General features: G+C 40.6%; 1 long non-coding RNA gene across 2 annotated transcripts; it reads left to right on the forward strand.

Moving 5' to 3' along the window:
- Positions 1–1922: 1922 nt before the first annotated feature.
- On the forward strand, positions 1923–20983 carry LOC128832061 (uncharacterized). 2 transcript variants are annotated; one of them, XR_008443884.1, is made up of 4 exons: positions 1923–2122; positions 3098–3219; positions 19942–20027; positions 20760–20983. It is a non-coding gene; the product is annotated as an uncharacterized LOC128832061 (long non-coding RNA). The 2 variants fall into 2 exon arrangements; XR_008443885.1 differs by lacking the exons at positions 1923–2122; positions 3098–3219 and adding exons at positions 16524–17587; positions 18446–18601.
- The last annotated feature ends 1777 nt before the right edge of the window (positions 20984–22760 follow it).

Raw genomic sequence — 22760 nt, forward strand, 5'->3', positions numbered from 1 at the left:
CTCATCGATGGCAAATTTTGAAGCAACATTTAGAAAGATCCCCTCTGACACTGAAACCATTGAGTGCCACATGATGGGAAAGTCGAGTGAAGGCGATAAATCCTATCAAACACCAAAATTGGGAAGATAGATGATGCCATAGTTGCCATTATGGAGGATAATGCTATGACGGGAAGTGTTTGTGGGAGAACAATGGCAGAAGGAAATGGAATCACCAGAAACATACATAACTTCCAATTTCTGTGTGGTTTAGTGTTGTGGCATGAGATACTGTTTGAAATAAATGTTGTAAGCAAGAGACTCCAAGGTGTTGACCTTGATATATCTGGAGCAATGGAACAACTGGACAAAGCAAAGACATACCTGCAGTCTTATCGGTCAGATGAGGGATTTCAAAACGTTCTGAAGAGTGCACAGAAGTTGGCAGAGGAACTTCACACTGAAGCTATTTTCCCACCCATTCAAGAATACAAGAGTCACCGAAGAAGACGACATTTTGATTATGAGACATGGGATAATCCCATAAGAGACCCCAAACAACAATTCAAAATTATATTCTTTAACCAGGTGCTAGATTGTGCAATACAGTCAGTTGAAGAATGTTTCATGCTGCTCAGGGAATGCAGCAGTATATTTGGGATGTTGTACGATATTCCTAAACTCCTCACTGTACCTGAAGAAGACCTACACCTCAACGCAGGGCACTAGAGACAGTATTGACACATGATGACATGCACGATATTGATGCGAGTGATTTAGGTGATGAACTGAAAGCCCTTTCAAGATACATTTCAGCAGGATCAACTCCAAAGGCTGTTCTGGAATATTTGTGCAAAAATAAGATGACAGCCCTCTTTCCAGATGCTTTTGTTGCTCTGCGCATACTTCTAACACTTCCTGCAACAGTTGCCAGTGGAGAACGCAGCTTCTCCAAGCTGAAGTTAATAAAAAGACATCTACGCTCCACAATGACACAGGAGAGGCTGGTCGGCCTTGCAACCATCTCAATAGAGCATGAGCTGGCCCAGACTGTGGACCTTCAGGAAGCAGTTCAAATCTTTGCAACCAAGAAGGCTCAGAAAGCACCACTTTGATTATTCAAACAGATAAAAATGCCAGTGTTTACTATGCAGACAAGAAAAGTTACATTTGCTGTTCAGGCGTTTGAAAGTTAAGTGTTACTTAAAATTTTTGAACAAGGCATTTTAAGTTGTTAGTTCTCCTTTATTGGAGTAGGTAGCAGAGCAGTACCATGAGAGGAGTAGAACAGGAAGAAGGCAGAATTGAGACCTTTCAAAGTTTTGGCCAAAGCAAGGGGACATGGGGGCGTCATTTAAGCTCCCTGCCTCAAGTGCCAAAATATTGTGGGCCAGCCCTGTGTGGATTTTTCATATGCCTGAGCTACATAGCTGGTTGACCTAACTTTTTAGTGTAGACCAGGCCTCAATCTGTTTGTGCACTAATTTAACTGACTGTCTACAGACAGTTTCTAAACCAAACTCTTAAAGGGAACTGGATTAGCCCCAAGACTATATGACAAGAAAATAAAAGGTTAATTAGTATCAATGACTAGCTTTTATTAAACCTTCAAAAAGTAAATTCATATAATTCCCTTTATATCATTGATAAATAGGTCTCTCCTGAGGTTGTGACATGGATGCTCAACTCAGCATCTTCTCTTCACGAATTGGTCACTTGGCCTATGTTGGGGATTTTTTTCTGAACGTCAATGCTAGGTATATTTTTCACCATTAAAGAAAGTCAGATCGAGATGGAATGTGAACATGCATACAAAATATCAAGCCATTTAAAATTTGGCTATTTTCCTAAAAATAGAGAGAAAGAGAACTATGAAAGAAAATCCCTCTGAAATGCACACCTATAATGCAACAGGCTAACATTTCTTCTGCTCAACAAGATTCTGTTCTATTCTGCAGGCAATTCAGAAGTCATTAATCAAAATCCTTTTTTCTTCTACTTCAGATAGTGAGTCTGTGCAGAGCCTCCTGGACCCCTGCCTAGGTGCCGGAGCTGCTGACCGCTTCTGGGGCACAGTGCGGTGCCAGGACAGGCAAGCAGCCTGCCTTAGTCCTGCTTCGCCACTGACCGGGAGCTGGCCAAGGTAAGCCTGCACCCCAATCCCCTGCCCCAGCCCCAAGCCTCCCCAAACCTGGAGCCCCCTCATTTCTGGCCCCACCCTAGAGCCTGCACCCCCAGTTACAGCTCTCACCCCCTCCTGCACCCCAAACCCCTGCCACAGCCCAGTGAAAGTGAGTGAGGGTGGGGGAGAGCGAGCCACCAAGGGAGGGGGAATGTAGTGAGTGGGGGCTGGGGCCTCAGGGAGGGGGTGGGTCAGGGACAGGGGCCTCAGGGAAGGGGCGGGGCGAGGATGTTCGGTTTTGTGTGATTAGAAAGTTGGCAACCCTAGTTGGAGCTGGGGGGGGGGCACATGACTCCTCCTGACGTCTTGCCACTGGAGCCTGCCGCCCAAACCCCCAAGATGGGTTAAGAACTCACCTTGTTCCTGCAGCGTTGTGCCCCACCTCTCTCCAGAGGCAATGCAGGGCAGTGCATCTAAGAGCAACAAGGAGGGAGTGGAAGGGGTCGATGCTTTTCCCCCCATCCCTGTGACCGCCCAGGAGACGGTCATGGCTGCATGAAAAGCCCCTGGTGGCCTCATGTAGCCCTGGTGGCCGCATTTGAGAAATGTAGTTTCTCAAGCACATCTCTGTGCTTTTAAGTGGGCGGGATTGTGGGCATGTGATTAGAGCTAGGGTCTAGGTAGCAGGACTTCAGAGGAAGAAGGGGAGTTTTGTTCCTGATTCACTTTGTCAGTTTAGGTAACATATTAATAATAGTGCCTAGAAGGCCCACCCAGTGTCACGTACCTGTCCAAACACATATTGTCCCAAAGAGTTTACAATCTAAATAGACAAGTAAGCCAGTGCAAGCGACACGGAGGGGGGAAGCTATTTGCCCGCGAGTTACTGGCAGAGCCAGGAATAGAACCCAACTCTACTAACTCCCAGTCCAGTGCTCTAGCTACTAGGCCTTGCTACCTCTCCTGCATGTAACTTTCTCTTCCTTTCCATAAAAGGAAGATATGAATACTGACTTCAGAGGAGAGGGTGAAACTCAATTTTTATGAAGACGTTGAAATTCCAGGATGGTTGGTGCCATGCAACTGAAAACTAAAGCATTTGTGCACAAATCAACATGGTATGTTAGCTGCAAGATTATATTGACTTGTATTGTGTTTACCATGCAAAGACAAAACATTTAACTGCTTGTGTGAGTGATTCATTCAGAATGGAATCTGTTTTCCACGGTTCCAGGATAAAACATAGTGACATTTCAGAAAGATCCACTCTTGAGTAATTACCAGAATCCCTTGGCTGGAAGCCTGCATAAGGAACTGAGGGAACAAAGCAGAAGTGAATTCATAAGTGAAGAAAAAGACTTAACCTTTCAGCCACTCGGCCTGTTTCTGTAAATAACTTCCCTGGGCAAATCTTATTAGTTTATTTTGACCCTGTCACTCTGGATCTGTCTCTGCTGTTCAAGATGATAGCCACAAGATTAAATACAGGATAATAGGAAGGAATTTCCCAACATGCTGGGTCCCCAGATTGCTGGCACCTTGTTGCTAGCTTGCATACAGGAAGTGTTTTACATTTAAAAACCAGAATAAAAGTGTGGAGTGGGTGACAAGGTTACATAACAGGCGTCATCCCCACAAACCCAGGGAATTCGTAGCAGCAATTCATAAGATGTGTTCTGTAGGAGTCTTGCTGTAATGGGGAAGAAGATATTGTATGTTCTTTGTGAGATATTCTTAGCTTTGGGAACTAAAAACAGTTAAATGTTCTTAAAGGTGATATGAAGAGGGTAAAAAAAGATTTTTTTTGTGCCCACCCCCATTTGCTGCTTTTGTCAAAAGTTGCTTTTTATTTTTTGTAAGTTCTTTTTTGGGGGTGGGGAGAGGCGTTTTGTGTGTGTGTGTGTGTGTGTGTGTGTGTGTGTGTGTGTGTGTGTGTGTGTGTGTGTGTGTGTGTGTTTTAGCTTAGAAATAGTAACTCTTTCCTGTTTTGCAGGGGAGCCCCCTTGGAGAACCCAGAGACATGGGTTGGGAACTCTTAGCCCTCAGATTGAAAGAGTGGAAGTTTATTCTTTAACAAAAAGGGCTTTTCTGCATCCTGACATTTGCCCCCCATACAAACTATTTGGATTGTGCCTCTCTCTGTACAAATATCAGAGCCAGCTCAGACGTGACCCTAGCTCCAGAGTTGGCCTTCTACTCGCCCAACAGAAAATACTTCCAAAGCTGTAGAGCATACTGAATTCCCACTAGTAGTAAGCTTTGGTGTATAACATAAGTTGTACCTTCTGACTGGTGGAGGAAAAGGAATGCCAATCCCCACAGTCCTGGCACAGCAGCAGAGAGACAAGCAGAGCCCATTTAATCTAGGTTGAAGAGAGGTCAGTCCGGGGAGTACATTCTCCCACTTGTTTGTCAAATAGTTTGATTTAAATACGAGTTAACAAAAACAACAGTTTTCCTGAGGGAAAAACACCACTTCCCTTGTCCATTAATCAGAGCTAGAGTTTTGTTTCCCACTTTTTTCTTCCTACATAGACTAATAAAATGCAATTCTCTAGGTAAAGACCTGTTATTAATGTTTCTTCTAACATGAGTCTTGGCTGCATTATAAATACAGCCACTGTGGGAGATAAGAGGGACTAGTGGATGAGGGACTAGTCAAATTGATACAACTCCACATTTTACAAAACTCCATGTTTTGGAAGGTCTCTTCACTCAAGAGGGGAGGGAGAAGTTAGAAGTTTTTTCAGCAGTAGTGCACCTTCATTTTGTGTCTCCTTTTATTCTGACTAGCTTTGTGCCTTCCCTTCCCCTTTAAGGATGATTCTGAAACACAAGCTTCATATCTGGATCTGAACAGTGTTTGGAGTCAGACTCTTGTGGTTCTGTTTTAGTTATTTCTGGTGGGCAAACTGCCCCAATGGCTGCAAGTTTCCCCAGGCCTAGTCATTTCAACCTAAAGGTTCAAAAATCATGAGTTGAGTGAGGGCCCCCAAAATCATGACCTTGGATTAAAAATCATGAGTTAAAAAAAAAAACCCACGTGTTAGGTTCTTTTTATTTGCCTTCTTGTTTGAGTCTTTAGGGTAACACTTAGGTCTCATTTTTCTAAACTTTTCTCCACAGCCATGAGGGTTGGAATGAAACTTTTTTTTTTTTTTTTTTTTTTTTTAAGTAAAACTGAAATTCTCAAGTAATTGCCTGCCTCCATGGGCTGAGACTTAAAAAAACAACCCACCAGGTATTGCAAGACTTGTGATTAAACCTCGAAATTTGGCAACATTGAGCCTCTGTCTATTCTGGACTACTTGTAAGAGATGGGGAAAAGGGGAGGAAAAAAATTGTGAGCTATGGGCTGTCCCCTGCTCTTCTCCATCTCTCTAAGGAAGGAGGATGAATGGTAATGAATGCCATCTAGATTTTCCAGCAGACCTTACTCATCATCTAATAGAATCTACAGTAGGCCCCTTTTTCTTACACGTGTATTAAGCAAGAAGCAAATGCGATGTCGTGATTAAAATTAGGCACTTGGGAAAGTGGGTGTGCAAGGAGGAGGGTGTGGGATCCTCCCTTAAAGAGCACTCTCATTTTTAGCCAGACAACATTTTTGCAGGAAATAAAACCTCTGTCTCCAACAGATGGAGGAGAGGTGGGTGGGTGGGTGGATGAGTTGGAATGTATAGCTCATAACTTCTCTTCGTTCATGGCTTCGGCTGCAAGGGAGGGTTTATGATATATTAGTCAATCAAAGAGTGAGTTTAAGTCCAACCACATCTAGAAAGGAAATGTATCACTCCATACTTACATGAGGCTTTTCTCCATGGGTCTCAAAGTGTTCTGCAAACATTAGTCAACTAAAAGTGGGAAGGTGTTGATTATCCCCAATTTACAGATGGAGAAACTCCGGAACAGAAAGATTGTGATATGCTTTAGGATCACACAGGGTTATTCAATGGCAAACCAAGGAATAGAGCCCAAGGCCCTATTGTATGTGCTCTAACTACTAGACTACATTCCACATGTGCGATTGCTCACACTCAAATTGGCTCCCTGTTCTTAACTTCGATTAATCTTTATGCTCCTTAGTTAGACTTCTCTGGCAGAAGCAGTCTCATTTTCAGTTTGTGAGTAGATCACTTGGCCCTTTTATTACAAATTAAGACTTTAAAGTAGGATTGTCAAACGATTAAAAAAATTAATTGCCATTAGTTGTGCTTTTGAAAAAATTTATTGTGATAGTCGCACGATTAAAAAAATTAATTGCATGATTAATCGCGGTGTTACAATAGAATACCACTTATATAAATATTTTTGGATGTTTTCTACATTTTCAAATATTGATTTCAATTAAAACACAGAATACAAAGTGTACAGTGCTCACTTTATATTTATTTTTATTACAAGTATTTGCACTGTAAAAAAACAAAAGAAATAGTATTTTTCTAATCCCCTAACACAAGTACTGTAGTGCAATCTCTTTATCATGAAAGTTGAACTTACAAATGTAGAATTATGTAAAAAAAAAACTGCATTCAAAAATAAAACAATGTAAAATTTTAGAGCCTGCAAGTCCACTCATTCCCACTTCTTGGTCAGCCAATTGCTCAGACAAACAAGTTTGTTTACTTTTGCAGGAGATAATGCAGCCCACGTCTTCTTTACAATGTCACCGGAAAGTGAGAACAGGTGTTCACATGGCACCGTTGTAGCCGGCGTCACAAGATATATACGTGCCAGATGCGCTAAAGATTCATATGTTCCTTCCTGCTTCAACCACCATTCATGGGGTCATGCGTCCATGCTGATGATGGGTTCCGCTCGATAACGATCCAAAGCAGTGCGGACCGGCGCATGTTCATTTTCATTATCTGAGTCAGATGCCACCAGTAGAAGGTTCGTTTTCTTTTTGGTGGTTCGGGTTTTGTAGTGTTGCTCTTTTAAGACTTCTGAAAGCATGCTCCACACCTTGTCCCTCTCAGATTTTGAAAGGCACTTCAGATTCTTAAACCTTGGGTCGAGTGCTTTAGCTATCTTTGGGAATTTCACATTGATACCTTCTTTGTATTTTGTCAAATCTGCAGTGAAAGTGTTCTTAAAATGATCATGTGCTGGGTCATCATCCGACACTGTTATAACATGAAATATATGGCAGAATTCAGGTAAAACAGAGCAGGGGACATACAATTCTCCTCCAAGGAGTTCGGTCACAAATTTAATTAATGCATTTTTTTTTAATGAGCATCATCAGCATGGAAGCATGTCCTCTTGAATGGTGGCCAAAGCATGAAGGGGCATACAAATGTTTAGCATATCTGTCATATAAATACCTTGCAATGCCAGCTACAAAAGTGCCATGCAAATGACTGTTCTCATTTTCAGGTGACATTGTAAACAAGAAAAGGGCAGCATTATCTCCTGTAAATATAAATAAACGTGTCTGTCTTAGTGATTGGCTGAACAAGAAGTAGAACTGAGTGGACTTGTAGGCTCTGAAGTTTTACATTGTTTTGTTTTTGAGTGCAGTTATGTAACAAAAAAAAATCTACATCTGTAAATTGCACTTTCACGACAGAAATTGCACTACAGTACTTGTACGAGGTGAATTGAAAAATACTATTTCTTTTGTTTATAATTTTTACAATGTAAATATTTGCAATAAAAATTATATACACTGTGATTTCAGTTACGACACAGAATACAATATATATGAAAATGTAGAAAAACATCCAAAATGTTTAAGAAATTTCAACTGGTATTCTATTGTTTAACAATGAGATTAAAACTGCAATTAATCACTATTAATTTTTTTGAGTTAATCACGTGAGTTAACTGTGATTAATCGATAGCCCTACTTTAAAGTAATCCTGAAAATGAAAGTATAGAAATTCCTTCATCAGGATAGGGGGAGACTGGGACCTAGTTTTCAGTGGGAGATTCACCAAGAGATGGAAAATACACATCTGCACAGAGCGCAGTTCAGATCAGACTATTATTTAACTTTTCAATCCAAAACGAAACTGAGTGGGTGCATGTCTAAAATGATGATTCTCTCCCTCAGCACTTGCCTTCAGGGAGAAAAAATGTCTCTGATAATTTATTGCAGTGCAGATTAACTAATTTTCCACACTTCCTTCACAACGAGCTACTATTTTAAAGACCTGGGGCCGAATTCACTACTGATATAACACAGTTGTTCATGTTCCAGTCTTTTGGGAAATCCTTAAATTAAAACACTGAGACTCAATGCTATGAGCCACACAAACACACACACCATATAAACTTCCTAGGCTAGGTTCTGAGCTCATGCTAGTGTAAAAGCAAAGGGAATCAATGGAGTTATATAGTGTAAAAGCAGGGCAAAGAAGAACAGAATTAGGCTCTTAAGTCCCGGCCCAGTACGTACTGGTTGCTGTATAAACCCTGAGATGGATTTTCTGGAAGCATTCTTTTCTTTGGTTGTCCCAAAGTCTTGGTCAGAGCAAACCTCAACTCTGTTGACTTTAGTGAAAATGCACATGCTTATGCTGTTGAGAAATTTGGGCCAACAAGCCTGTTTCTTCCTTTGTGACATTCTAGGAAGTGATTATTTCTTTAGGTGGAAAGAGTGGGATGGGGTGCGGGGTCTCTCGTACTTGTATGTGTTACTGGAATTATATACCTCTTAGCTGTCTCTCTTCATAGGGAGCATTGTTCAGTTTGGACCTACATGTATCTTCACCACACAAACATGATGCTACAGAAAGGTAGTGTGATCCATTGGCTAGGACTCTGATTGGGAGTCAGGAAACTTGGGTTCTATTCCTTGTTCTATCATTGATTGGTTTTTGTGACCAAGGGCAAATCATTTCACCTCTCTTTGCCCATTTCTCTTCACTGTGAAAAGAAGTAGCTGTAACTAAAACATCTATAAAGTGCTGGGCTTTATCTCACTTTTTATTATTGTAAATTATTTATGTCCTGAATGCTGACTCATAAAACAGAGTTCTTATGCCAAAAACATTTATGCTAAAAGGAAAATGACCCTATATACTTTTAGGCTTTCGATGTAATTTTTTTTTTTTTATTCCTCTTTGGGGATCTCTGTCCTACTTTCTATCCAACGTTTGAGTCTTAACTGATTGACAGGAAGACATGAAGAGCCTTGAGCGAAAACAGTTTTCTAAGCAAAGACAGAAGGTCTCAGGCTCTTTTTAAAGGGTGGAAAGACATGTGCTCTGCTACATCAAACCAAGCTGCAGAAAAGTGTTAGTCAGAGTCTGACCCACTTCACTGCCAGAGTGAAGGAGCGGATTAATACATTAAGTAAATTATTGGCTTAAGTTTCGTGCTATTTAGCCCACCCTCCCCAAATCTCAGTGGAGAAAGGAAATAAAACATCGTTGCCTTTAATAGGTCAGAACCTGGGCCACTTTTTGGCTTATTAATATTTCCTGAAAGGTGGGGTTATAAGTCATGACCTAGATACTGATGTCATTGTAGTAGGATTGCTTGGTCTTGCTAAATTGCTCATTTGCCATGGTTTACTCTCTATCTGGGCTCATCTAGTCTCTGTGTGCATTGTCTGATGTCAGTAGTGTTGAATTTAGCTGCCTGGGTTGATTTCCTGATATCAGTCTGATAATTAAAAGCAAATAAGTGACTCCTTGTAGCCTTGAACCAGCTTTTCTCATATTTTCTATTCAAAGAAAACACGTGGTAGGGATTTAGCCATTCCGATGGAACCTAGAGCTGAAAGGGCTGTGTTACTACTTTGTTTGTCAAAGCATTTATCCTACTTATTTCCTTTTGGATTTATGCAGTGTCACTTTGAAAGTGTGTAGAGGGTAGTTTAAAGGGGATTGCAATTAGAGGGCAATCATCCACAACATACCTGGATTCTTGTATTTAACCTTGATGCCATAAAAAGACTGACTATATATGCAGCCACTCACTGTCTTTCAAATAAGCCATTATGATTTTTTTTTCTAATTCTTGCTCTAAAACTGGGGATAGGAAAGCCCAAGCTCAGATGGCAATCCAATCAGGATAAAGCTCTTTTCTTACTGGAAGCCTTTAGTAATTTGCAGCAGCAAAATCTCTCTAAATTGTCCTCCATAAAAGCACTTATTGAAAACCGAAAGGAACTCAGAGTAGTAATAATTTCAAAGCCTTATGCCTAATGTAGTGTACACAGACTTAGACATACGGTATAAGGGAACTATGGAGGCTGTACGTTTCTCTCTAAATATTGAGAAAGCGCTTACAGTTAACATTCTCCTCAATGTTGCTACAGAGAAATTTGACTTCAAGATATTTTAAAATAAATCATCTGTTTTTGTTGACTCTTCAAACAGCAGGCTGGAAATTGATGTGTGAGCTCTGATTCCCCTAGGGCTGCTCTCACGAATGTCAAGTTATCAGAGAAGCCAATTTTAGCTCCAAACATGATTTTCAAGTAAGGCTCACATTCACCCCATGGTGAGAGTGCTGTGGAGAGTGAAATAGGTGAAGCAGCTCTCTTTAAAGTTTCCAGGGAAAATGATGGGAATCCCTTGCCTTGGAGTTTTCCAAAATATTCTGTAGGAGACAACCCAGCACTGACTGATCTAATCATGTTTTTTCCAACTGTGATTTCTATAAAGTTAGTTACAGGCAGTAATGTGTTCAGTCACTCTTCTTTCATTTTAACCCCCCCCCCCCCGCTTTTTTAAATGTCAAATACAGGCTGTCTTCACATTCACATTCACATTCTGTTATAATAAGACAAATACCACATGACATGACTTGAAGGAACTGACTCAGTATTTTTCATTCAGATTAGGTCTCCGGGGCTATCCTTACTTCTTTTCTGATGATGCAGATAAGTTGCCTGAGTAGCAAAACATAGTCCCCAGGCTCCCAGTCTAAAGGCAAATACACCGCGGTGGGCCTATTCCTAACAAGCGAAGAGGGATTAGATGCCGTTTGCTTAATCAGTTTGGCGAAATATTTTGTTTCACAGTTTCACTAATGTGTCCTTATTCAAGAGGGTTTTGTCGGTCCCGCCTCTCCCTGTAAGAGAGTGGAAATAGTTGCTTTGTTACATAGGAAAAATATGAAGTGATCTGAAACTTTGGTGAGAGTTGGCCTGGAAAGCAAGTACATTTTTCAAAGCAAATATCAGTGGAGCAAGGCCAATCAACTCTAGCCAAAGATCTGGCCCAGTGTCTTTTGGTTCCTTTGCATAAGGTAGAGGTCAATGGAATTTTCTTAAGGTGATCTGCAGTGGATTTAAAAGAAACACCTGGAATTGTGCCCTTTTACTGCTCCTCTATGATTTAAAGAGAAGATCTGAACTTTTATAAGGGAAGGAAGTTTGTCTTTTTTTTTTGTTTTTTTTTTGCCATAGGAGTGTCAAGTCTAGTCTTGGCTGGTTGACTGGTTCCATCAATGGAGGAAACAGAGGGGTACAGGAAAATGGGACAAATATCAGAAGCAAAAGGTTGTAGCCCTCTGGAGGCTAGTGAAACCATAGCAATAAAAGCACAGGTTTGTAATGCAAGGCGTGATGAAGTACCAAGTATTGGCATCTAAGGATATTGAAGAACTTCATACATGTCAAGTCAAGGCTCACCACTTAACATATGAAGAAGGTAAGTATTATTATCCCCATTTCACAGAGGGGTAACTGAGCACAGTTCTTGACCAAATCCTGGGTCTCGTGCCTATCGGCCTCTGGAATGCCCAAAAGCAGACTAAAAGGCTGATAGTGTAGGAAAGAAGCATGAATAAAGATCATGTGCAGGGAAATTGCACATCCACTGCAGGAGAATGGCTAATTCACCCCTGAAAGTGTGCACATAAATTAGGCATGTGAGTTTGTGCCTAAACTTAAAAATTAGGCTCTTAAAATTAGACTAGACAGAGCTCTGGAGAATATACTGTGGAGAACAAACCTGCACTGGTGAGCTGCAGGAGGAGAAGGAGATTGACAAAATACCAAGCGTTTGACCTTGCATGCTCCACTGTGATGTTTGTGGAGGACACAAGTAGGCACAAGCGTGGTTACATTCGAAGCATACTTCTTCCCATTGAAAGTCATATTTGTCACAGTCCCCAGACTTTCCCCCCACAACCCTACCTAAGTGTACGAGTTCTCTAACTTGCAATCACACTGGGTAAAAATGGGGCCTAGTATGAACAGATAAATAGGCATATTTGAGGAGCCACCTGTTAAAACACAACCCCTGTCAAACTAATAAAGCACTAGCTACATGCTGTCCTCTTAGGCTTTCCTCCTTCAACTCGATGTGAGTAACTTGACAGCCATACAGCATTGCTTTCATCACTCCAGGGCTCCCCTGCTCTCTGGACCTGATCCAAACTCACTGAAGTCAATGGAAAGACTCCCAGTGATTCCCATGGGCTTTGCATCAGGCCCTATTTCCTCACCACTTTTCACCTTGTGCTATTGTGTGCAACCTAGTACTCCTGCTGTGCAAGATCAAGAGTGAAAAGATTGGTGAGTAGAGAGGTTAACGCACAAAGAGTTTAAAAAACCCCACCTATAAATAATATAAAATTATAAATACACTAGATCCGCAACAGAAGCAAAGGAAAGTGTTAGTACCATCAAGAGAAAGGAAGTGGCAAGATATTTGTAAAATGTTTTTCTGAGGGGCCAAAATTAATGCCAAATGTAACGTGTGCAGTATACATTTCACAGTGTATATACTTCCAGTATTGCCTGCCCCAGGCATTCAAAAATCTTCAATCAGGCCCTCAAATGCCATGATATTAGCTTAACAATCATGAGATTTAAAAAAACAATAAATGTTGGATTCTTTTTATTTTTGAGCCCTATTTTTCAGCTTTTCTCCATGACCAAGAGGGCTAAAAACTTTATTTTTTCAATGAAAACTGAGCTTCTCATAAAAAGAACAGGAGTACTTGTGGCACCTTAGAGACTAACAAATTTATTTGAGCATAAGCTTTTGTGGGCTAAAACCCCCTTCATCGGATGCATGCAGTGGAAAATACAGTAGGAAGATATATATATACACAGAGAACATGAAACAATAGATGTTACCATACACACTATAACAAGAGTGATCATTAAGGTGAGCTATTACCAGCAGGAGAGGGAAAAAAACTTTTTGTAGTGGTAATCAAAATTGCCCATTTCCAGCAGTTGATAAGAAGGTGTGAGGAACAGTAGGGGGAAAAATAAACATGGGGAAATAGTTTTACTTTGTGTAATGACCCATACACTCCCAGTCTTTATTCAAGCTTAATTTAATGGTGTCCAGTTTGCAAATTAATTCCAATTCAGCAGTCTCTCGCTGGAGTCTGTTTTTGAAGTTTTTTTGTTGTAATATTGCGACTTTTAGGTCTGTAATCGAGTGGCCAGGGAGATTGAAGTGTTCTACAACTGGTTTTTGAATGTTATAATTCTTGACGTCTGATTTGTGTCCATTTATTCTTTTATGTAGAGACTGTCCAGTTTGACTATTTCCCCACGTTTATTCCCCCCCGTACTGTTCCTCACACCTTCTTGTCAACTGCTGGAAATGGGCCATTTTGATTACCACTACAAAAAGTTTTTTTCTCTCCTGCTGGTAATAGCTCACCTTAACTGATCACTCTTGTTATAGTGTGTATGGTAACACCCATTGTTTCATGTTCTCTGTGAATATATATATCTTCCTACTGTATTTTCCACTGCATGCATCTGATGAAGTGGGTTTTAGCCCACGAAAGCTTACGCTCAATTAAATTTGTTAGTCTCTAAGGTGCCACAAGTACTCCTGTTCTTTTTGCAGATACAGACTAACACAGCTGCTACTCTGAAACCTGAGGTTCTCATGTGATCACAGGACTCCAGGAGCTGAGATGTCAAGAAAAGCACCAAATATCACAAGACTCGTGATAGACGTGTGAGAGTTGGTAAAACTGGGTCATCTCATTTTGAAAAAAACACACTGATAGTATGGCTTGTCCCTTATTAAGTATTTGGACATGAGCATTTAGCCAAATTTGGAGTGTTGTCGGTTGTTCCAGTTAGGAGGAGAAATTAATTATACAGTGAGGTATTTGCTTGTTTATTTGCAAAGATTATATTTAAAGTCCTGTTTCCCTGAACATAGTAAGAATCAAATAGCAGGAAACAGCATCTTTGCTTGCTGTTCCAATCCTGACTTACAAATTAGCACTCGAAGAGCTTCTTCCCTTAACTTTCTCTTGAGGCTGTGTTACCAGCCCTGCTATTACTGTCTGCTTGGCTTTCTGGCTGCTTCTCTTTCTCTCCTGCTTCTCACTCATGCACACGCTGCTACCCAAAAAATGCCCAGCAAAAGCACCTTGCCCGCTTGGTTCAAATTCCTAGGTGGACTCACATATGCCTTTCTTTTAGATGGGAGCTGCTTAACTGTCTCCTACAGCTACCTGAAATGATGGTTGGCATCACACCCAAGAGTACAAATGAGGTTTAACCCAACCCACGACAGTATTCATCACAGTATAGTATAAATAGTTAACCTTATTAGTCCGCTGTAGCAGTGTTCTTTAACAGTTATGGAATGGCAGCACCATTTGAATCCTGTAGAAAAACAACTGCTGGTGGATGTGAGGCTCCATCTTCCCTGTAACACTTGGGGGAACTTTGTAATATAATTATTAGAAATCCCCATGGAGAGTGAGGCCCTATTGTGCTAGGCTTTGTAGATATGCATGACCGGAGACAATCCTTCCCTCCAAGATCTTACTGTTGAATGAGACAAGACAAAGTGTGGAAGGTGATGTGGAGACACAGAGCGAAGACGTGACTGACGTATGGTTACGTAACAGATCAGTGCCTGAGCCAGGAATAGAAGAACATAGTCTCCATTCCTGACTGGGGCCTTGTCTACACTTGTGGAGGTGTGTACGGTATGTGTAGCTACACACCACAGTGAAAAGCAGACTGTGTCCATACAGTGGTGTGAAACTACATGCATCAGTGAAAGGCTCTGACGGGGGAGGCAGCTGGGAAAGGCTCTGGCCAGGGGCGGCTCTATGTGTTTTGCTGCCCCAAGCACGGCAGTCAGGCGGCTTTTGGTGGTGCGCCTGCGGGCGGTCCATTGGTCATGCCGATTCGGCAGCATGCCTGCGGGAGGTCCGCCGGTCCTGCAGCTTCGGCGTCCCCGCCGCCAAATTGCTGCCGAATCCATGGGACCGGCGGACCTCCCGCAGGCATGCCGCTGAAGGCAGTCTGACTGCCGCCCTCACAGGGACTGGCAGGCCGCGCCCCCCCCCCCCCATGGCTTACCGCCCCAGGCACGCGCTTGGTGCGCTGGTGCCTGGAGCTGCCGCTGGCTCTGGCAGCAGGACATTAAACTGCTTGGACACGAAGAGAGCCAAGGAGGGTGTACACCCCAGGGTTCTTGCGTGTATGTACTATACCTGCCTAAGCAGTGCCTCACCAGTTACACTGCTATTTATACCCATGCTAGGAGCACATGCAAAGTATGTACTCCACACCCTGCCATAAGTGTAGACATACCTTCTGAATCCAGAACCCCTTCCGCCAGGCCGTGCTGCCCCTCACCATATACTGATTTGGTTTCTTTAATGAATAAGATGTTATTGATGTAGCATTACAAAGGTCAAAAGATATAAAAATATCTGAAACTTTCTAAATATAGTGTACCCCAGGGTATAACTGAGGGCAGCATTTGTTCAATTTCGTGTGTGTGTGTTTAAATCTTTGCCAAGGCAAAAATGAAAAATGTAGTTACATCTCAAGGAGTCTGTGTCATCACATGATTCTTCTTAAGCTCTCATGAGTTATCTTGCTAATATGACCTCTCAAAAGAATTATACTCCAGTTATCTTTTTAAAAAAAATATTATAACACTTATGATATGCAAATTCTGGGTTTCTGGCTCTGGTCAGTATAATACAAATATCTTTGGTTCTGTCACATTCTTCACTACAGTGTAATTTTATTGGAGGACTTGTCTCTCTTTGTCATATGATGTAATTTGCAAATTAATACCTGCCCCCTCCACACCCAAGTACACAGCCGAATACAAGTTACTTCGGCTATGGAATGATGCTGTCAATGACACAATGAAAAAAAAGTTTCCCTTTGTGCTAATTGTAATTTGTTAGAGAAGATCTGTTTTTAAAAGCAGCCTTTTCTCCTCCAGATTGCAATGAAATGAAACCTAATGTTCCATACTGTAATGGATTCAAACAGAAACAGCCCACATATTTCCAGTTCACATGCCTGAGGCTGAAACAAAGGCAAAAGCCCACAGTATATTTTCTTAGATAACACGGTATAGCACATAGAAAAAAATAATATAATATACATTTATCAAAGGGGCTCCTAAGGATTTGTCTAAATTAGGAAAAGAGGTCCAGGTTTAGCTGGGGTTAGCTAAACCAGGTTAGCAAACACTGACCTAACCACAGTCTTTTCTGTAGTGTAGGTGCAGGTTACCTTGGTTTAGCTGGTCCATATGGAATCTAAGCAGTAATCTGGGTCTACATTAAGGTAAAGGTCCAGGTTAGTTAACACGGTATGAGGTAACCCTGGCCTAACCTCAACCTCTTTTTCTAACCTAAACAAACTCTAAATGTTTATATGGGCAAATCTCGCTCTTTGTGTTGCACTTGCCTTTTATTATGACTGGGAGAAAACTCTGCAAGGCTTGCATCCAGGAAAATTCTATCCCCTTTGTCATATCCCATAGATTTTCCTGTGGGAGGGGCAATTAGACCCACAATCTCTGTGTTCCTCAGCTTCCCCATGTGTAAAATTATTAGTAGTATTAGTCATGTTTATTATGTTAGTACTTAGGGGGCCAACAAAAAATGGGGCCCAACTTGTGCCAGGCATTATATAAACAGAATAATAGTCTCTGCCCTAAACAGCTTGTGATATAAGCAGACAAGACAAAGTATAGGGGAAAGGGATATAACATGGAGAATGAACAATGTGATGGTGGCAAATGACACATTAGTTCCTTGATTTTTGGGGAGAGGGAGTGGATGACGGGGTGGGGTCAGTTAGGAGAGGGGAGGAAAATGAGGATAGCATTGCTTACCCATCTTTTATAAAGTGCTTTGAGATGAACAGATAAAAGTCAGTATATATGATGTAAGTAGTATTAATGAGAGTAGATCTTGCCCCAAAACACAAAATTCAAATGTTGATAGAGAAGGTACAGAAAATCCCCAACCAGGGCATATTTGTTACAATAAAAAATGATTTTAATAGTTGGAGTGTTTCTCAGATCGAATCTGCAACTTTGTAGCTCTTTCTCCACTTCCTGGTTGGAGATGTGGCTGGAGGCATTATTCTCATGACAATCTGTGGCAGAAGTCATCAGAGCAACATCAGAGGGTTGGCAAGTAGGATTGCAGCCCACTTGCCTGTATAAATAAAAATGAACTCCCTGTCCCATCTCCTTCCCTTAGGGAGCCTACTTTGGGGGAGACAGGGAATTGCATTTCCCACAATGTCTGACGTCTGTGCATGAGGTGAGTGAGAATGCATTATGTAACGGGGATGGGAAGGACACTGGCAGCTACAAGGCAGAGCTGAGGTAATAGAAAGAAGCTGCTGCTGCTGCAGAGATGCCCAGGAAACAAGGAAAGTGTTTCCCCCTCTGGCCTGTTGCTGGTACCTAACTACCTCATCAGGCACCAGCTGGCAGGAGTCAGAACCCTTCATCAGTATTGAACTGCAATAGATTAAATGATGTACAGATGAAAGGCTCTGTAGCTCTTGCATTGCAATTTCTGGTCTGCTGATATATCCCTCTCTCTTTCTCTTGTTTTTATTTTTTTTTTAAATCATACTCTGGGTCTATAACAAGAAAACCTACATGCAATCAGTAACTCCAGACTGGGTTCCTGCACGCACTACAAATGGTCATTTTAAAAACTGTGATCTTGCTAACATCACTTTTGTGCTCATCGCAAGTAAATTCTCTACTGCCATGGCCATTAGTACCAATGAAAAACATGATCTCCCATAAGGAGTTCCCCGAAGGTGCCTTTATAATTTACATCAGAACATGAAGTAAACAAAGCAATTAGATGAATGCACAGCAGGTAAAATTTTCACACACCTTTACAACTCTAGTTCAACGCTTTTGAAAATGTTATCCAGCATCAGTTTCTCTGATATCAGAAAACATTGTTGTGTTGTAAATTCCCTAGGACCACTGACCATGTTTTCATATATGGTTGCCCAGAGTCCTGAACCTGTGCACTATTACCCTATAAATAAAGGCAATAAATGGTGCTGAGAGTTTTTCTTGATTTATATAATAAAAGCACTGATATAGCACTTTTCATCTTCAAATGCTTTGACAATATTAAGTGTCCCAACAGGGGGGCATGGATCAGTGTTCATGTCGCACTCCCGGCCCAAGCCAAGGAAGCTCATGATCCAACCAGAGGACCAAATTTGGTAATGAATCTTGGTCACGTGACACTGAGGCACGTTGTGCATATGCTAAGAAGATGTCTCCCAACAGCACTGTGATGGTAGGTATCATCATTCTCTGCCCCCACTTCTTAAAGCTGGGGAAACAGAGACAGAGCAATTGGGCTACTTGTTCCAAATCATAGTGGAAGCCTCTCTCAGAGCTAGGATTAGAACTCAAGGCTTCCTGAGTGCCAAGCCTGTGCATGGTTTATTGGACTATACCTCTCTCTTGGGAACAAGGTAGAGTCTCATAGCTAAAATGGATTGAGAGTCAAAATTCTGAGTTCTATTCCCAATTCTGCCAGTGACTTGCTGTGTGACCTTGACTGAGTTACTTAATCTCTTCATGCTTCAGTTTATTGTTTGTAAAACTGAGATAATATCTATCTATCTAGAGTTTTCTTTTAAGGTCCCCGACCACCGAAGTATCTGAGCACCTCAGGGTTGTTGTGTGGCTTAAATAATGAATGTTTATAATGAGCTTTGACATCCTTGAATGGAAGGTATTATTGTATGCAATTTATTATTATTTTATTATAAAATGTTGCTCACTAAGATATCTGTCCTGAGGAAGACGTCTCATTCTGTGAGTTTCCTAGGGAGACAGCAGTCCTAAACCAGTATGTTTCAGTACAACACACAAGCCACATGATGTGAGGCACAATCTGGAAGAGCAGAGAATGTCAAGCGGTCACAATTTCGGTTCATTTTATTCTGATGAGGCTTCATTAAAATAATGTATTAGTCATTTCCAAAAGCTTAATTAGAGAGAATTCTCCAACCTCATCAAAATGTTGCCATTTATAATATTTCTATGATCAAGAGCACACTACATTTTAACTTCTAATTATCCTGATTTGACATTGATTAATTATTTCAGCGACTGAAAAACTGAAACAAGGCAATTTGTTAAGAGGAACATTACTTAATTTGTCCAAACTACCGTGCTCGGTATTTCCTCCCCATAAGTAAAATTCCAGGTGAATGTCATCGCTGATGCAACGACTTGCCATTCCAGAACAAAAATGGAAGCAGACGGAGTCATAGTTGTGGGTTCAGAAACTTTACAGTATAGCTACACACTATTGCTGAATGCAAGGAGCACTACAAGTTTCTCCGCACCTTATAATAATAGTTGAAATTTAACAATTACTCTAAACTGAAACTCAACCTGTGATTCTGGAGCCTCGTGCAGCTTTGCAGGATCCTAGGTGTGGCAGCTGTAAGCATTGTCGTCACTGGGGAATATTACAAAAATATTCCCACTTGTTCAGCTGAATTGGTGTTAGTGCCAGTAGCAACCCTATTAGGTTTATAAATATAGAGTTAACAATTCAGGAAGCTGCTGGAGCCCTGTCTACATTAGGACTTCTTTGGCTTTTCTTTTCTGATTTCCTAGGAGTCCAGAAGTTTCATGGGAGCTAATCTTGCTCTAGGAAGAATGACTAAAAACAACTCCCATCCTCCCAGCTTCCAGGATTTGAGGTGAGGAGGATGCAGAACAGATGATCTCTCAAGATTTCTGCCAGTGGGTTCTGAAATCTGAGGAGACTATGAGCTCATGAGCTTTTGGCACTGTTGAGACAGAAGCTATAGCTCTGGTTCAGTATAAAACAGAAGTCCAACCCAACCCAACCCTACAACTGCAGGTATCTGGATCCAGATCTGAACATCGCCTCCTTGGCCCTCTGTAATAATATAAACCCTTTTTATCCTGGTATCGAAAATTTTAGATTTTAAAAATCTATTTAAAAAGGAAACAATGTATAGGTTTTTTCAAACACATACTTGAAATACAAGTTCGTGCTGGCAAGAGGTACAGAATGATATCATTATTACTCCCAGGGTGGTAATGATTTTTCAAAGGCTTGCCTCTCGATTTGAGTCATATTGCTGACTATGGTTGTGGTCGTTTCCTTTACTAGTTTTTCTTTGATCTTTTTAATTTATTCAATATTGTTACCTACTGGATTGTATTAGGATTATTCTGGGACAATACTACTCTTGCTTAGTTCAGGTCAGAGTACCTTCAGCATGCCCACTTCGTTCCCTTTGGAGATTGTTCCATTCATTGTATCTAGCATTTATAACCTGAATTTGTTGGTACCTTGATTTTGACAATCTCTGTTGCTCCCATTTGGTTTGATGCGTTTGTTACAATTTGTGTTACCCCTGTTCTGTATAAGATAAACACATCTGTTTTGTCTTTTCATTCAGCACCTGTGGACTCAGCACCTGTGATTTTCAACTGAAATCCTTCTCTGACATAAATAAAGGGATGACAAAGAATTTTCTAAAGTTAAGCTGAAATGGTTGCAAGATGTGTTTATTTGGCTCTATGATGTTTTTAAATGCTCCTCCTTTCATTATTTGTTAAAATCTATTCAGAAGCTTCAAATTTAATGTAATCTACTCAATACATTAATATGGCTTCCTCTATAAGTCAGATCTGAGCAATATGTATAATCTTGGAGACTTTAACACAGGTTGTTGGTATCTTACTGAACAGGTTTTAAGATTTTGCCTCTGAGTTCTAAACAGCTTCATTCAGATTACATTTCTTTAGTTTTATAGCAATTGCAATCAAGCTGTAGAGTTTACTTTCATTGAACTTTAAATATGTGCACTTGGGGGATTCGGCTAAGATTTGTTATTTTAGTCTCTTTTTTTTAGCCTTCAGTAAAGGTTAATTTTCTGGCTCTTGGTTATTTTATGTTAAGTGGTTTGAGATACTTTTTTTGAGCCATGCTATATTAATTGCAGTTCTATCTACAAGAGGAATAGTTTGGAAACATTTCCCACAGTTGCTACCACGGATCCAGTGATAGCAGTATTAGCATCCCTAATATAGGTGCCTATGTTTTAAGGATCAGGGGGTAGCCATATTAGTCTGTATCCAAAAAACAACAAGGAGTCCGATGGCACTCGTTTTTATGTTTTAAGGATCACATTGATTATATCTCCTCTGAACAGGTTTACACGACACTATTCTTAAAATATCGGTGGCAACCAGTGGTTTATTTGCACTAGGACTCCTGCTATTGATGATGAACTAAGAGTAATGAAAATATTGGCAAATTTTCCCTGCAGGCCTTACATATATATAACACTTATTATAGTGCTAGTGTTAAAACACGAAACCTAACGTGACATAACAAGGGCTACTAGCAAGTTGTGAAATAGCCTTGCATGAATAATACTACTACATGTATACAAATCAAGTAACCAATATTTTCTCAGATGAGTTTAATTTTAATATTGTCATGTTATGGAACCCCCATTCCTAGCTTTATTTGTACAGTGCTACTGGGCAGCTTTCTGGGCATCAGGAAGACAGATGGCAATTCCCAGCAGATGCTGGAAATAAATAGATTAACTTTAAAGCAGTATTTTGTATCCATGGGCAGTTGTAGTATATTTTAAGCAAAGTACATAAAGACAAATGGGGTAACTATATTTGATTTAGGAGCTCATCTGCTCCTGTTACTTATTCCTGGTCTGCAGTAATAAACCTGTTCTGAAATAATTTCCCCAGCAATCAATTGTAATATCACAAACAAAGCATTATAGCAACAGGAGTGGAGCAGGAATAATTAAAATTTAAAATGTAGATTTTATTTTTATGCAGCTGTCCCTAAGCAATAACAATGTGAGAAGAGAAATTAAGAAAATGCAGTATCACACACAATGATTTCTAAATAGAATGCTTTACGAGAAGAATCAGTGGATCCTTAAATTCAACTGGCTGTGTGGTACGTAATGCCAGCCCTTGTGAAACAGATTAGGTGCGAAGGATAAAGAAAGAAGATGATGTTTTGAGGAGTGGACATTGAAGGGTTTGAAGAGTGAGAGGAAACAGGATTAGAAGATTTAGGGTGAGGTTATGAAAAAGAACGGGTTTTTAATTTAAAGGGCTCAACCAACCTAATAATTTGTTTCTAAAATTTCCCCCCATTTTTAACTCTTATGTCAGCCATAGATGGGTGAGAAAGTGTTTGAAGAACACAATGTATATAGTTGAAAGTTTTTGATGTTAACTAGGCCAGTGGAGCATCAATCTAGCACATTTTTAACCCCTTGACTTGAGCCATAGATTTAAAGACTTTTAACACCAGAAGGGACGATTAAATCATCTAGTCTGATCTCCTGTATATCACACACATTAACCCTGTACTGAAACCAAATAACTTGAGTTTGGCTAACACATAGAGGCTGTGC

The sequence above is a fragment of the Malaclemys terrapin genome, chromosome 2 (genome assembly GCF_027887155.1).
Source record: "Malaclemys terrapin pileata isolate rMalTer1 chromosome 2, rMalTer1.hap1, whole genome shotgun sequence".
Lineage (NCBI taxonomy): Eukaryota > Metazoa > Chordata > Testudines > Emydidae > Malaclemys > Malaclemys terrapin.